We start from the raw sequence: 16,506 nt of genomic DNA, 5'->3' as shown, positions 1-16,506 counted from the left end.
GGGGCTGTTAGCTACTGGGACCCATGAAGCACCTAAGCGAACAGAGCTTTAAAAGGACACCGTCTTAAAGAAATAGGCACACAGCCTTTAAAGGGACAACTGCACACAATTTAAATGGTACACGCCTTAAAGGAATAGATTACACCACACACAGACAACAAACAGTCTTAAAGGGACAGATGCACTCACACAATACATACAGCCTCAAAGCACTCTAAATACAGTATTAAAGGGACAGATCACAGCATGCACAAAGACAGGTGGTGCATGCAGTCTTAAAGGGAGCGCTCACACCATATGCACAGTGTCTTCAGGGTACAGTCGCACGCAGAGTCACACAACCTTAAAGGAACAGCTCACACCATGCGGACACAGTCTCAAATGGGCTTGCGCGCACACACACAATACACGCAGGCTTACAGGACAAACAAACAGCAGGCACAAAAACACACAGCCTTAAAGGGACAGCTCACAGTTTTCATGCACAGATTCAAATGGTTTAAAATGTTATTGTTTAAAAAAATAGATAATCCCTTTATTTACCCTTCCCCAGTTTTGCATAACCAACACTTAAAGAAATATACTTTTTACCTCTGTAATTACCTTGTATCTAAGCTTCTGCACACTGCCTCCTCATCTCAGATCTCAGCATACAATTTTAGAGAATTTTCCAATTTACTTCTATTATCAAATTTGATTAATTCTCTTGGTATAATTTGTTGAAGGAGCAGCAAAGCACTATTGGGAGCTAGCTGGACATATTGCATCAGTCAATAACAAGATGCATATAAGCGCAGCCACCAATTAGCAGCAAGCTCCCAGTAGTGCATTACTGCTCTTGAGCCTACCTAATTATGCTTTTAAAATAAGGATTCAAAGAGAACAAATTAGATAATAGAAGTACAATGTAAAGCTGTTTAAAATGGCATGTTCTATCTGAATCACGAAAGTTTAATTTTGACTTTACAGTCCCTTTAATTCCATAGTTCCTCTGCAATTCTATGTAAATAGGAATCAACCCCTTACTAAATTTCAAGAAGCACAATGAATATAATTTTGTTTGGATTGGGACAGATCTGCACAAGTACCTAAGTGTGAGGAGGGAGGGGCAAGCAGTAAAAATGAAACATAATTATTTTAAACTTTATTATTATATTTATTTTAATTGTTATTAAGACAATTATTATTTTTCTTTGCTGAAAAGTTAATCAAATTATGAACAATTGACTTATTAAACTAGAGATAATTCACCTACCAATAATTTCATAATACAACTGGAAAAAAAAATCTAAAAGCTTATTCTAAAAATTAAACCTTTAATGTAGAAAACCATGATTTAAAATGAGCCTGACTCTAGTGATTTCAGTTGTGGTTTAAAAATGTGTAATTTGGGATTGAAATGAATTTGATTTTCTTTTTGTCTGGTTATATTAATGTAATGCAGGTTAAATCATAATGCTCTTCATCGGCTGCCTTATCCCCACTCAAACATATAATTAGCATAGGAAGAATACTTTTGTATCAAGAACAAAGTCAATTATTAACAATTCGGCATCTGTTTAGCAGGACACCACAAAGCATCCTGGTTTATATGATGTTACACATCCTGAAATTATGCATGAGGAAGGGCTGGGCTAGTCCCGAAACGTTTCAGATATTTGTTGACTCATGTTGTAATATTAATAAAGGTCTTTTATTATTGGAAGTGCTGGAGGACTTGTTGCTTTACATATGATTTGAGACTTGGTAAGTCTCCTCTGGGCACTCTATTTAACCCTTTAACGCCCTTAGGACGTTGTATTTTGTCCGAATTTTGCTGGTGCTTTAGCGTCGAAGGACGAAATACGTCCTAACTGCTTGGCTTTCCCGAAGCCACTGGCGCTTCCCTGATGGGATCGCGATCTGGTGGGCTTGCCTAGCATCATAGGGATGCCCCCCTGACGCGATCCCATCATTGAAATATTGTGATCACTTGCACGATCGCAAGATTTAAATTTGTTTATATCGGAACAGTTGTTCCGATGTAGACAAGTTTACCCCGGCAGGAAAAGGGTTAAAAAGTGCTGTTCCTATACCTGGATTGTTTACACATCCTGAAATTAGTCAGTGTTATTGCCTCAGTATGTTTAAAGGGATGGTAAACTCAGTATAGGGTGAATATGTTATCGGTATTATCATATTGTATAAAAATTTCTGGTGAAATTTCGATAAAAACATGAAATAGCAATTTACCTATAATTTCCAAATCAAGAATCTATCCGTTCCGTAAATTCGCCAGCCCTCCGTGATGTCACATTGATTTTCCCTGCCTGTGTCCAATCATCTATCCAGTCGCTAGACAGGCTCTTAGCACTACAATTTTTGCGCATGCGCCTTAACGATTAGTCCCGACGATACTACCAACCAATCAACATGATCCAAATCCTTATAAGAATTTGCGCGTGCACGGTTGATTTCACGCATGCGTCATGTTATTTTTCACACGGCACTCTCGGCACTCGAAAGTAAGCAATGTATTGTATACTTTTAGTTTACGATACATTCTTTACTTGGAGCAGTGCCAGTAAGTACATCACACAAATTTCGATTGTCAATATGTTTGTATAGAAAATAAAGTATTTACGAACACATTTGTTTTAATCATTATTTATTTTGATCGCTGTAATGCAATGAAGATATTATTCAGAGCAATGATACTTGATATATTTAGCAAATGACTACAACTGATATTGATGGGTATTGACTATCTAGAAAGATAAATATTATTCTTGAAAATAATAACCTTTGTCAAGATCGCTCAAACACCCGCTAGACACCAAATGTGCGTTCGCAATGTGAAAAGTAAACATTGACTGTCACGAGTCAATGGGGGGTAGTTATCAAGCCGTCTTCTTTTCTGCCTTCGCCGGCCCAATACGCCCGCCTACCTTCGCCGCCGCGGACCTTGAATACGTTCGCCTAAGTTATCAAATAAAGCTGTCAAAAAGCCGCGGGGCGATGAGCAGCGGACTGTGAGAGTTATCACTCATCCGATCTCGCTGCTCTTCGGCTTTTTCCCAGCTTTATTGCTAGCCTGTCACTAAGCACCCACACTAAACTACACTGTTCTATCCCTATACCGGCGCCCCCGGAGCCTCCCGCAACTCAATAAAGTTACTAACCCCTAAACCGCCGCTCCTAGACCCTGCCGCAACTCTGATAAATGTATTAACCCCTAAACTGCCGCTCCTGTACACCGCTGCCACCTACAGTATACCTAGTAACCCCTATCCTGCCCCCCCTATACCGTCGCCCTCTATAATAAAATTATTAACCCCTATCCTGCTGATCCCGCACCTCGCCGCAACTAAATAAATAGTTTAACCCCTAAAACGCCGCTCCCTGAACCCGCCGCAACCTATATTAAATTTATTAACCCCTATCCTGCCCCCCCTACACCGTCGCCACCTATAATAAATTTATTAACCCCTATCCTGCCCCCCACTGCACCGCCGCCACTGTAATAAAATTATTAACCCCTAAACCTAAGTCTAACCCTAACCCTAACGCCCCCCTAACTTAAATATTAATTAAATAAATCTAAATAATATTTCTATTATTAACTAAATGAATCCTATTTAAAACTAAATACTTACCTTTAAAATAAACCCTAATATAGCTACAATATAAATAATAATTATATTGTAGCTATCTTAGGATTTATTTTTATTTTACAGGCAACTTTCAATTTATTTTAACTAGGTACAATAGCTATTAAATAGTTATTAACTATTTAATAGCTACCTAGCTAAAATAAACTGAAATTTACCTGTAAAATAAATCCTAACCTAAGTTATAATTACACCTAATACTACACTATACTTTAATAAATTATTCCTATTTAAAACTAAATACTTACCTGTAAAATAAACCCTAATATAGCTACAATATAAATACTAATTACATTGTAGCTATCTTAGGATTTATATTTATTTTACAGGTAACTTTGTATTAATTTTAGCTAGTTAGAATAGTTATTAAATAGTTATTAACTATTTAATAACTACCTAGCTAAAAGAAATACAAAATTACCTGTAAAATAAATCCTAACCTAAGTTACAATTAAACCTAATACTACACTATCATTAAATTAATTAAATAAACTACCTACAAATAACTACAATTAAATACAATTACATAAACTAACTAAAGTACAAAAAAATAAAAAAGCTAAGTTACAAAAAATAAAAAAATAAGTTACAAACATTTTAAAAATATTACAACAATTTTGAGCTACTTACACCTAATCTAAGCCCCCTAATAAAATAACAAACCCCCCCAAAATAAAAAATGCCCTACCCTATTCTAAATTAAATAAAGTTCAAAGCTCTTTTACCTTACCAGCCCTTAAAAGGCCCTTTTGTGGGGGCATGCCCCAAAAAGTTCAGCTCTTTTGCCTGTAAAAGAAAAATACAACCCCCCCCAACATTAAAACCCACCACCCACATACCCCTAATCTAACCCAAACCCCCCTTACAAAAACCTAACACTAAACCCCTGAAGATCATCCTACCTTGAGTCGTCTTCACTCAGCCGAGTAGCGATGGAACCGAAGTGGACATCCGGAGCGGAAGAAGTTAATCCTCCAAGCGGCGCTGAAGAAATCTTCCATCCGATGAAGTCATCATCCAGGCGGCGCTGAAGAAGTCTTTGATCCGGGTGATGTCATCTTCCAAGAGGCGCTGAAGAGGTCTTCTATCCGGGCGATGTCATCTTCCAAGCCGGGTCTTGAATCTTCCTCCCGCCGACGCGGAACATCCTTCTTCACCGACGGACTACGACGAATGAAGGCTCCTTTAAGGGACGTCATCCAAGATGGCGTCCCCTCAATTCCGATTGGCTGATAGGATTCTATCAGCCAATCGGAATTAAGGTAGGAAAAATCTGATTGGCTGATGGAATCAGCCAATCAGATTGAGCTTGCATTCTATTGGCTGTTCCGATCAGCCAATAGAATGCGAGCTCAAACTGATTGGCTGATTGGATCAGCCAATCGGATTGAACTTGAATCTGATTGGCTGATTCCATCAGCCAATCAGATTTTTCCTACCTTAATTCCGATTGGCTGATAGAATCCTATCAGCCAATCGGAATTGAGGGGACGCCATCTTGGATGACGTCCCTTAAAGGAGCCTTCATTCATCGTAGTCCGTCGGTGAAGAAGGATGTTCCGCGTCGGCGGGAGGAAGATTCAAGACCCGGCTTGGAAGATGACATCGCCCGGATAGAAGACCTCTTCAGCGCCTCTTGGAAGATGACATCGCCCGGATCGAAGACTTCTTCAGCGCCGCCTGGATGATGACTTCATCGGATGGAAGATTTCTTCAGCGCCGCTTGGAGGATTAACTTCTTCCGCTCCGGATGTCCACTTCGGTTCCATCGCTACTCGGCTGAGTGAAGACGACTCAAGGTAGGATGATCTTCAGGGGATTAGTGTTAGGTTTTGGTAAGGGGGGTTTGGGTTAGATTAGGGGTATGTGGGTGGTGGGTTTTAATGTTGGGGGGGTTGTATTTTTCTTTTACAGGCAAAAGAGCTGAACTTTTTGGGGCATGCCCCCACAAATGGCCCTTTTAAGGGCTGGTAAGGTAAAAGAGCTTTGAACTTTATTTAATTTAGAATAGGGTAGGGCATTTTTTTATTTTGGGGGGGTTTGTTATTTTATTAAGGGGCTTAGATTAGGTGTAAGTAGCTTAAAAATGTTTGTAACTTATTTTTTTATTTTTTGTAACTTAGCTTTTTTTATTTTTTGTACTTTAGTTAGTTTATGTAATTGTATTTAATTGTAGTTATTTGTAGGTAGTTTATTTAATTAATTTAATGATAGTGTAGTATTAGGTTTAATTGTAACTTAGGTTAGGATTTATTTTACAGGTAATTTTGTATTTCTTTTAGCTAGGTAGTTATTAAATAGTTAATAACTATTTAATAACTATTCTATCTATCTAAAATAAATACAAAGTTACCTGTAAAATAAATATAAATCCTAAGATAGCTACAATATAATTATTATTTATATTGTAGCTATATTAGGGTTTATTTTACAGGTAAGTATTTAGTTTTAAATAGGAATAATTTATTAAAGTATAGTGTAGTTTTAGGTGTAATTGTAACTTAGGTTAGGATTTATTTTACAGGTAAATTTCAGTTTATTTTAGCTAGGTAAGCTATTAAATAGTTAATAGATATTGTACCTAGTTAAAATAAATTGAAAGTTGCCTGTAAAATAAAAATAAATCCTAAGATAGCTACAATATAATTATTATTTATATTGTAGCTATATTAGGGTTTATTTTAAAGGTAAGTATTTAGTTTTAAATAGGATTAACTTAGTTAATAATAGAAATATTATTTAGATTTATTTAATTAATATTTAAGTAAGGGGGCGTTAGGGTTAGACTTAGGTTTAGGGGTTAATAATTTTATTACAGTGGCGGCGGCGTAGTGGGGGGCAGGATAGGGGTTAATAAATTTATTATAGGTGGCGACGGTGTAGGGGGGGCAGATTAGGGGTTAATAAGTTTAATATAGGTTGCGGCGGGTTCAGGGAGCGGCGGTTTAGGGGTTAATACATTTATTATAGTTGCGGTGGGCTCCGGGAGCGGCGGTTTAGGGGTTAATACATATATTATAGTTGCGGTGGGCTCCGGGAGCGGCGGTTTAGGGGTTAATATGTATAGAGTAGCTTGCGGTGGGCTCCGGGAGCGGCGGTTTAGGGGGTAATAACTTTATTTAGATGCGGCGGTGTAGGGGGGACAGATTAGTGGTGTTTAGACTCGGGGTACATGTTAGGGTGTTAGGTGTAGACAGCTCCCATAGGAATCAATGGGATGTCTGTCAGCAGCGAACTTGTACTTTCGCTATGGTCAGACTCCCATTGATTCCTATGGGATCCGCCGCCTCCAGGGGTGGCGGTTTGAAAACCAGGTACGCTGGGCCGTAAAAGTGCCGAGCATACCTGCTAGTCATTTGATAACTAGCAAAAGTAGTGAGATTGTGCCGCACTTGTGTGCGGAACATCTGGAGTGACGTAAGAATCGATCTGTGTCAGACTGAGTCCGGCGGATCGAAGTTTACGTCACAAAATTCTACTTTTGCCGGTCTCGAGCCTTTGATAACTAAGGCGAATCAGCATCGCCACAAATACGCTGCGGAATTCCAGCGTATTTGAGGTTGACGGCTTGATAACTACCCCCAATGTTTACTTCCTAGACGTCATGCAAATGAATGCGCATGCGTTTACAATTAGAATATCGTGAACGAGCACTCAGGATGACATAAGGAGAGGGAGGAGAGAGAGGACTAAAGACAAAGTGTGGTTACGGGCATGTAAGAGGGGCGGAGCGAGGCGGGGAGCTGCGGTGCAAACATGGTAACAAAAGATGATGAATATTAGTTATAAATTACATTAAAAAATAAAAACATAGGGGGCGGAGCCTAGCCATAGCTGAAGATGGCTGCTTTCTAGAAAAGCTCTGATGTCCCTGCTGAACTTACGCTAAAATAAGTGCATATATCAAATAATTTTAAGCAGAAAATAGCATTTTTTACTTTCCTAACGTTAACCCTCTAATCGGAGACACTTTTTACAACCCAGAGGCAGCTTAATAGCCGCAGCTACACTTGATAGAAGCTCCGCCATCACTGGACCTGACAGCACCCGGAGGGAGTGATCGCACTCAAATACCTCCGATACACAAAAAAAGTTACCGATTAGGAGGAGGATCACAAACGGTGCATTATAGCACCGGGAGCAGGCTACACTGGCATACCTCCGGAGCCGTCCTGCACTAAGGTGAACTCACGCACTGTAGCGCACATACCGAGGAGACTAACGGCTACATCGACTGAGGCTATCTGCAAGCTGCGATCAGGAGGAACTCTATACCAGACACTGACCTCCTTCACGGTGAACCCTCACAGCCTGTTCAAACAGCGTAGCAGAGTGGGAGCGGAGCAGGCCCGAACAAGACCGCACCATCAGGTCTAGCCACGTGGCGAACGGAACTGACACTCTCCATCTAACACTTATAAGGTACTGAACTCTGCTATCCCCTTACCAGTACTACATCCCAGGACCCCCTAGTGGGTTCTGCATGAGAGGCTTCTTATGTGAGATCAGTGGAATATCCACGGCTACAACTACATAGGCCGCAAACACTGCATGCAAAGCAAATTCATTAGACTGTTACTATAATTTCAGTGCCTCAGTTTCCTCAAGATAAATCTAACCTCTTATAGTATAATAACGGCTGCATGTGTGTTGCCACCACTACCTTACAGAGACATAATTCCTATTAAACTCTTGTCATTTGGCCTGTTACACTGTTACACTGCTTTCAGGTCATACATTTTGGGCTGGTGGTGTATATGTAATGACCAGCAAAAGACAGGCTAGACTCCCTAAGAATTCTCAAACCACAGTGATGGACAATTTTTTAATTGCAAATGACTCTACAGCTCCTCTGGAGAAGCCAGAGACACAACAGAAAAGAGTAGCTGCACAGATTCATAATACTGACACAATGCACACCCACCAGAACTGTGTGACCAAAGAAGATATAAAGCTTCTCTCATCCAAAGCAGATATAAAAGAGGCCATGAAAGATTTTAAATCTATGTTTCACGAACTTAAACGAGATATTTCAGCTGTAGACCGCAGGGTAACCGAGGTAGAAGAAAAGCATGAAGTACTCAGCTCTGATCTCCAGCACCAAGCTAGCTTTCTGCAGGCGCAAGAGAGCACAGTACATACACTGCTAGAGAGAATTGAGGACCTCGAGAACCGCAGTAGGAGGAACAACCTCAGACTGCGAGGAGTTCCAGAGTCAATCGAACCCCCTGCTATACAGGAATATATTCAAGATTTTGTCAAGTATCTCAGAAATGAAATTATGGGTCCTGAGATCCAGATTGAAAGGGCACACAGGGCGCTGCGCCCTAAACCTCCAGGACGGGCCCCACCTAGAGACATCATTTTAAAGCTACTATCCTTTAGAGAAAAGGAAGAAGTGCTTCGATTAGCTAGAAACAAGCAACAGATAGAATTTAGAGGTGTTGAACTGCAAGTATACTCAGACCTGAGTCCAGCTACTCTCCAAAAGAGGAGGGACCTCAGGTTTGTCACCTCTGCCTTAAAAGCCAATAGAATCCCATATAGATGGGGTTTTCCTACCAGCCTCATGGTCACTAAAAATAATGTCACACATGTCCTCAAGACACCATCAGATCTCCCGTCCTTCAATCAGGCTCTTGGCCTCAATATAAGACTTCCTGTAAAGGCCCCTGTAGCCCCGGAGGGCCCAGCAGAAGGGGAACCTAGCGGCCTGCAACATCTCCCAGACTGAACATAAGGAACATTTCTTTTCTCCTTTTTTCTTTCACTGCTTGGACAATATGACCTACCCTCCCTAGCAGTAGCCCTGAAATTGGGCTTTAACCTCCTGGACACTGAGAACCACCTCAGATAAGTTATAACCTATTAGTGTTTTAAATTGTTACAATTCTTAACTGATGGTAATCCCTATGATCAATCCATAGTATAACATTAGTAGCAATACCTGATGCATGTATATAATTCACAGTACTAATGATGTTTAGTTGTGTGTGCACATGTTTGATTACTTATATGTTATTACTTTACGGACAAGAACTTGTTTCTGTAACTGTTACCATGATATCCCTATATGTTGCTAGGTTCTGATTGAATTATGACTCATCTGACTAAGCTAGTTTATTACACACAGTATGAGGGGAATACCCTATCTAGGATGAGGCAAATAGAGGGAACACTGTTAAGATAAAAACTCTGAGACATAAGTCTCTGGCCCCGCAGTACCATTCTCCTGAAGCAGATTCCAGAAGCCCTTAATCTAAGCCCCTTACTAAATAAGTAGAGCTATAGTTATGCTTGTATTAATAATAACCAAGAACTATGGGATAAAGGGATATAGTATACAGAGGATCCCCAGAGTTATCGCAACCCGTAGAATAATGTTAGTAACATAATCAGATGTTTGTCTATAATTATAACACTAATGATGTTCAATTGTGTCTATACATATGTGGCTACTTATATGTTATTACCTAGACCAGAACCTGATCCTATAGTTACCATCACAATACCCAGGGGCATTAATAAGATCTTACTGAATCATGGCTCATCTGGCCCAAATGGTTTGTTATTCACAGTCCAATGGAGGTACCCTAGCTAGTACGAGGCAAATAGAGGGAACACTGTTGAGAGAAAAACTCTGAGACATGAGTTTCCGGTCCAGCAGCCCTAATCTTCTGGAGTAAATTCCAGAAGCCCTTATTCTACGCCCCTCCCTAAATAAGTAGAGCAATAGTTATGCTTGATTTAATAATAACCAAGATCTGTGGGATACAGGAAAATATTATACAGCCGATCCCTAGACTTATAGACTAGTATATAAGAAGAGAATGTTTTAGAATAAATAATGCAGTTAAACCCATAGGACAAATTGGGACCGAACAGAGGATATATAACCGTTAGGCCTTCCTCTCCCTAGAAAACTTAGTTTTGATCTTTATAGGGGTCTTCCCTTACCCACTTGAGGCAGAAAACACCCAAGAAGCATATAAGTGGTTGATAACAATCCTGTTTACCACAGGTACATAAAACACCTGAAAGCAATTACTAAATTTATCAAGTATCATAAGGGGCAAGGACCCTTGCATCACATAGACTAACATCCTCATATTAGGTTTCCCCCTGGAATTTGGAAAGAGGTTCATCACAGGAGCCCTCCCAGTAACATATGGAGGGTAGGTCGGGAAAAATGCACCTTTTTCTATGCACTTATTACTGTTGTTTATTTTTTCAATGTTAAATATATGTAGCGTAAGTAGGCGGGGAACACTACCCCTGCTTTTGTTGTTTATTAGTATTATCCGTTCCTTTCTAGACGGATTAGTTTCTGCATAATACCAGTTACAGTTTCTTTCTATAACAAAGACTCTGTTATACAGAGTGCTTCACATTTAAGCTTCCCTCATTGTGACGTGACTCACTCTTCCCTATCCCTTGTAAGTATTTCTTGGTTTTCCTAACTTTATTATAATCGCCTCTACCCTCTTTTTTTTTTTTTTTTTTTTTTTTTTTTTCTTTCATTTTTCTCTCCCAAAATAATAAGGTAAGCATGACGAACCCACGCCTGGGAATTGTATCCCGTCCCATAGAATTAATTTCGATAAATGCAAAAGGCCTGAATAGCCCAGCTAAGAGATCTATGGTGATGAGAGACTTACATAGACAGGGAGGTAACATCGTTTACCTTCAAGAAACACACTTTGCTATAGGCCATGAACCCCGCTGGTATAGTCGTCAGTACCCTTTGGCCTTCTTCGCCTCAGGTCCCCAGAAAAAAAATGGGGTGGGTGTCCTATTCAGTGCAGACTTACCATTCAAACTCGCAGAAATATATAGAGATCCAGAGGGTAGATATCTGATCCTCACAGGTTCACTATACAATAGACCTATAACATTAGTTAATGTTTATTCCCCTAATCAATCTCAGCAGGTCTTCCTTCAGAAAGTAATTCATAAAATACACGAGATCCAATCCGGTATTCTATTCTTGGGTGGTGATCTAAATGCCTCCTTGGACCCAGCCCTAGATACCTCCGACGGCCTCTCCAGCGTCCCTCATAAAGCGCTTAAACGCATACTAACCACCCTCAGGGACTCAGCACTATATGATGTTTGGCGGTTGCACCACCCTACATCTAAGAATTACACATTTTACTCTCACCCGCATAGAAAATACTCCAGAATCGATTACTGGTTTACAGACACGATCGGACTCACACTCTCCACGAACAGCAATATACTCCCCATTACATGGTCAGACCATGCTCCGATCACATGCACCGTATTGTGGTCCAATGTACCAGCCACCCCATACATCTGGAAGATGGATGACCTCCTCCTGGAGGATCCAGTATTTAAACTGGAAATAGAAAGGGCACTAATAGAATATTTCCAAATACACAAAGACTCGGATTCCCAGGCCTCAGTGATCTGGGAAGCTCATAAATGTACAATCAGAGGCCTCTTTCTCAAGCAAAAGGCTGGAATAATAAGGGGAAGGAGAGAGAAATATCGCAAGTTGCTCGCTGATGTAGAATCGGCGGAGCAAGCACATAAAAGAATACCAGCAGATATTACACTAGCCGAGAGATTGACTCAAGCGAGATCGGAACTCATGAAGTTCCTTCAAGTAGACTATCAAAAAGCTGCCTTAATCTTAAGGCAACAATTTTACGAACAAGGAGATAAAGCTGGACGTCTACTAGCCAGAGCAATAGCTAGGAAAAAAAACAAACATTATGTATATAGCATGACTCATCCAGATGGGGGTCAGAGAGAAGACGGTAAATCAATTGCTGAGATCTTCGGATCTTACTATGAGAACCTCTATAACATACAGAGAGTAAATGAAGTAGGAGATGAGCCCCCCCCACGAGCACGAGAAACGCAACAGATATTGGAATACCTAGAAAGAGTGGAGGTCCCCAGGCTCTCCGACCAAGATTCCGAGGCACTGGAGTCTCCATTCACACTATTAGAAATTAAACAAGCCATTAAGGATCTAGCAACAGGGAAAAGTCCAGGTCCGGATGGATTTGGAACTAAATACTATAAAACATTCTGTGACATTTTGGCACCAGAAATGTTGACTCTCTTTAACCGGCTATCTGACTCTCCGATCCTGCCTCATACGATGCTCGAAGCACATATCACAGTAATCCCTAAGCCCAACAAACCAGACAATAGACCAGAGAACTATCGTCCGATATCGCTACTAAACTCAGATATCAAGATTCTGGCGAAAGTTATAGCTAACCGCATAAACAAATACTTACCACAACTGATCTCTACTGATCAAGTGGGATTTATTCCGAAACGAGAGGCAAGGGATAATACCCTAAAAGTCCTCCAGATTATAACGCATGCCCACAACACTGGAACCCCTCTGGCCCTGGTCTCCACAGACGCAGAAAAAGCATTTGACCGGGTCAGTTGGGAGTTTATGCGACACACTCTGGAGAAATTTGGGCTGGGCTCTAAATTTATAAATCAGATCATGTCCCTATACTCGGCGCCGAACGCTAGAGTTAGGGTGAATGGAGTACTCTCTGACGCCTTTACGATTCGTAACGGGACCAGGCAGGGATGTCCCCTGTCTCCGCTCTTGTTCGCATTGACAATTGAAGTCTTGGCGAGCAGGATCCGGACAAACCCAGAAATACATGGTGTCCTTGTAGGAAGTGATGAGCATAAGCTTGCCATGTACGCAGACGACGTCTTACTTATGATATCGGATGTGAAGGGGTCCCTGACGGTGGCCCTAGAGGAGTTCAAACTCTTTGGCACAGTATCGAACTTTCTCCTAAACCCTTCCAAGTCAGAGATTATGAATATCTCGATCCCCCACATCGACTTTCAAATTTTGGAAGGTATATGCCCAATAAAAATAGCACATGGCAAACTAAAATATCTGGGTATTCACTTAACCCCATGCATAAAAGAGACTGTAGACATGAACTACAAGGGCATAAGAGACGAGATCCTTAAAGATCTATCGTCTTGGAGAAATAAAACCATCTCTTGGATGGGCCGCATCGGAGTGGTTAAAATGAATGTGTTGCCACGTGTGCTATATGTCATGCAGACCATCCCACTATCGGCGGCCTCGCACATCATTCATCAAATACAGTCTGCTCTTGAGTCCTATATTTGGAGAGATCTAAAGCCTAGAATCAAAAGGAAAACTACCTTCCTCCCTCGGAATAGAGGCGGACTAGGTATTCCAGACCTGAGAACGTATCATACAGCAATATCTCTTCAACGATTGGTGGAATGGTGTCATAACTCGGCCCAAAAGGCCTGGGTTCAGGTCGATGGCGTGCTGCTGAAGAGAGGCAACGTGGGAGCTCTCTCGTGGACCCCCTCTAAAGACAGACCTCTAGAGGTCAAACTCTACCCAATGATCGAGGAAGTGTTCTCGACTTGGGATAAACTGATTAAAACAGCCACCTACGTATCGACGCAATCCTCACCAATCACATCAATCAGAGAAAATCCTGATATGGAATTTCTATCAAGGCTCAATTTCCCGAACAAGACCTACAGCCTTGGTGACTCAGCAATGTATAATATACTCTGTCAAGGTAAATTGAAATCACAAGCGGCATTAGCTGAGTGGAACAGGAGGGCTTTTGCCTCATGGTTCACAGTGACACAGACACGGCACTACCTTGACACTCATAAAGCCAAACCGGACTTGACTAGACGCAGAACACATTTTGAAACCTTGTGCACAATGTCCGTGCCTCCATCTCATTTGATATCTCAGATTTATAGAATGTTACAGCTAGGCGGAGATGACTGTCTTCCGGGTTACACACAGACATGGCAAAATGAGCTGGGCCTAGAAATTGGACCCAAAGAGTGGAACAAGATATTTGACAAGACAAGGAGAGCCTCAATCTCGGCTAGAATTCAGGAAACACAATATAAATTGCTGAGCAGGTGGTACTTGACCCCCCACAGGTTAAAACACATATACCCTCACTCAAATGGGGGATGCTGGAGAGGGTGCGGAGAAAATGGCACCCTATTGCATATTTGGTGGACCTGTCCCCTACTAACACCTTACTGGAATGATATAATGGCTGAAATGAGTAGGGTGCTCGAGGTGATCATCCCTCCTAATCCAAGTTACTTATTATACCATCAATTACCTAAGATCACAAGGGAAGACAAATCCAGGCTCTTCCTGGTGATGCTCAATGGAGCAAAAAGCCTGATTCCCGTTTACTGGAAAAAACAGACCACCCCGAGTGTTCAGGAGTGGAAAACTAAAGTAGCAGACCTGCTGAGACTTGAAAGATATCATTACCTTAAAATTGGAAAACTTGACATACACGAGATGATGCTGCTGACCTGGGAGGGACGAGGACTGTGAGTTAATAACGTGAGAGAGGTTCATTTCCTCCCAACCCCCCCCCCCCCCTTTTTTTTTTTTTTTTTTTTTTTTTGCACCCCCCCTCCTTCTCACCCTCCTCTCTTTTTGCCCTGTAGCCCTATCCTACTACTTCTTCCTTCCTAAAGCATTATCTTTAAATCGAGTGCAGTATTATAAGCAGCTGTGTAAGGAGTGTAAGCAGCTAAAAGCTATAAATACCGTATGATCTGTACCCGAGGATTTATATTTTTATTTTCTTATGTTTTTGCTGTTATTTTAACTGGTATCACTAAACAGTTACAGTTGGATATTTGAGTAATGTAGTCGGTACACATTTCTGCAGTACCTGACTAGGTTTTTTTTTTCTTATACTGTTTGAATTGATCTAATTCCTATCTGCGAAATTATACAAACAAACCTTAATAGTACAGATGTTTGCAAATTATGTACAACTGACATTGTATTGTACTCATATTAATGCTTTGTATCTTTCTTATTTCGCCAATAAAGCTTTTTTTTGAAAACTTAAAAAAAAAAAAATAAAAAAAAAAAAAAAAAAAAACATAATAATGCGGTTTGATCATATATACCAATAACAGTGTAAATATGAATTTTAAAATTAAAAGAGTTTACCATCACTTTAACCTGCTAACCTACTGTCATTGGGCTGTAGTAATCAAGAACAATATATACACACACGTTTTTGTTTATGTTTTACTTCTGCTGAAACACTAAATGAACGTTTAACAAGTAGGCGCCATTTTATGAGGTAAATAGTCATTTTGCTGCTGCAGTGATAGAAGATTTTAATTCAGTTCTCTGAATCAGTGGGATGTGGGGGTTGGGAGGTCACTGCTGGGGATCTACTGCCAAAAACTCTGTAGGCAGCAGCGGTGTCCATAGGAGACCATAAGCACTGGCCCCATAAAGCTAGCTCAAAGGCGGACATAGAAAACAATTACATTACCAGCACACAAAAAGTCTGATATCTTAAAGGGACATAAAACCAAATTTCTTTCCCTTTCATGATTCAGATAGAGAATGTACTTTTAAACAACTTTCCAGTTTACTTCTATTATCTAATTTGTTTTAATCTCTTGAAATTGTACGTAAAAAACTAGGGATACCTAGGTAGATTCAGAGGCTGCTGATTGGTGGCTGCTCATATATGCCTCTATATATGGCTCTCCCATTGCATTCAGCGTCCTCCCAGTAGTGCATTGCTGCTTCTACAACAAAGGATACCAAGAGAATAAAGCAAATTGGATAATAAGTGAATTGGAAAGTTATTTAACATTGTATTCTTTCTCTGAATCATGAAATAAAATTTTGTGTTTCATGTCCCTTTAAACCCTGCTAAGCCCTGAAAAGAGCCGAACAGCATGAGCAGCCGCCTACTTCTTCATTCTGATCCTCACAAAGGATCTGAGTGCACATATCTAGACTAGGGTTCCCCCCTCAGCCATGTTTTCCTGG

The sequence above is a fragment of the Bombina bombina genome, chromosome 4, assembly GCF_027579735.1.
Source record: "Bombina bombina isolate aBomBom1 chromosome 4, aBomBom1.pri, whole genome shotgun sequence".
In the NCBI taxonomy this organism is placed as follows: Eukaryota; Metazoa; Chordata; class Amphibia; order Anura; family Bombinatoridae; genus Bombina; species Bombina bombina.
Note: the sequence above shows the minus strand (reverse complement) of the source record.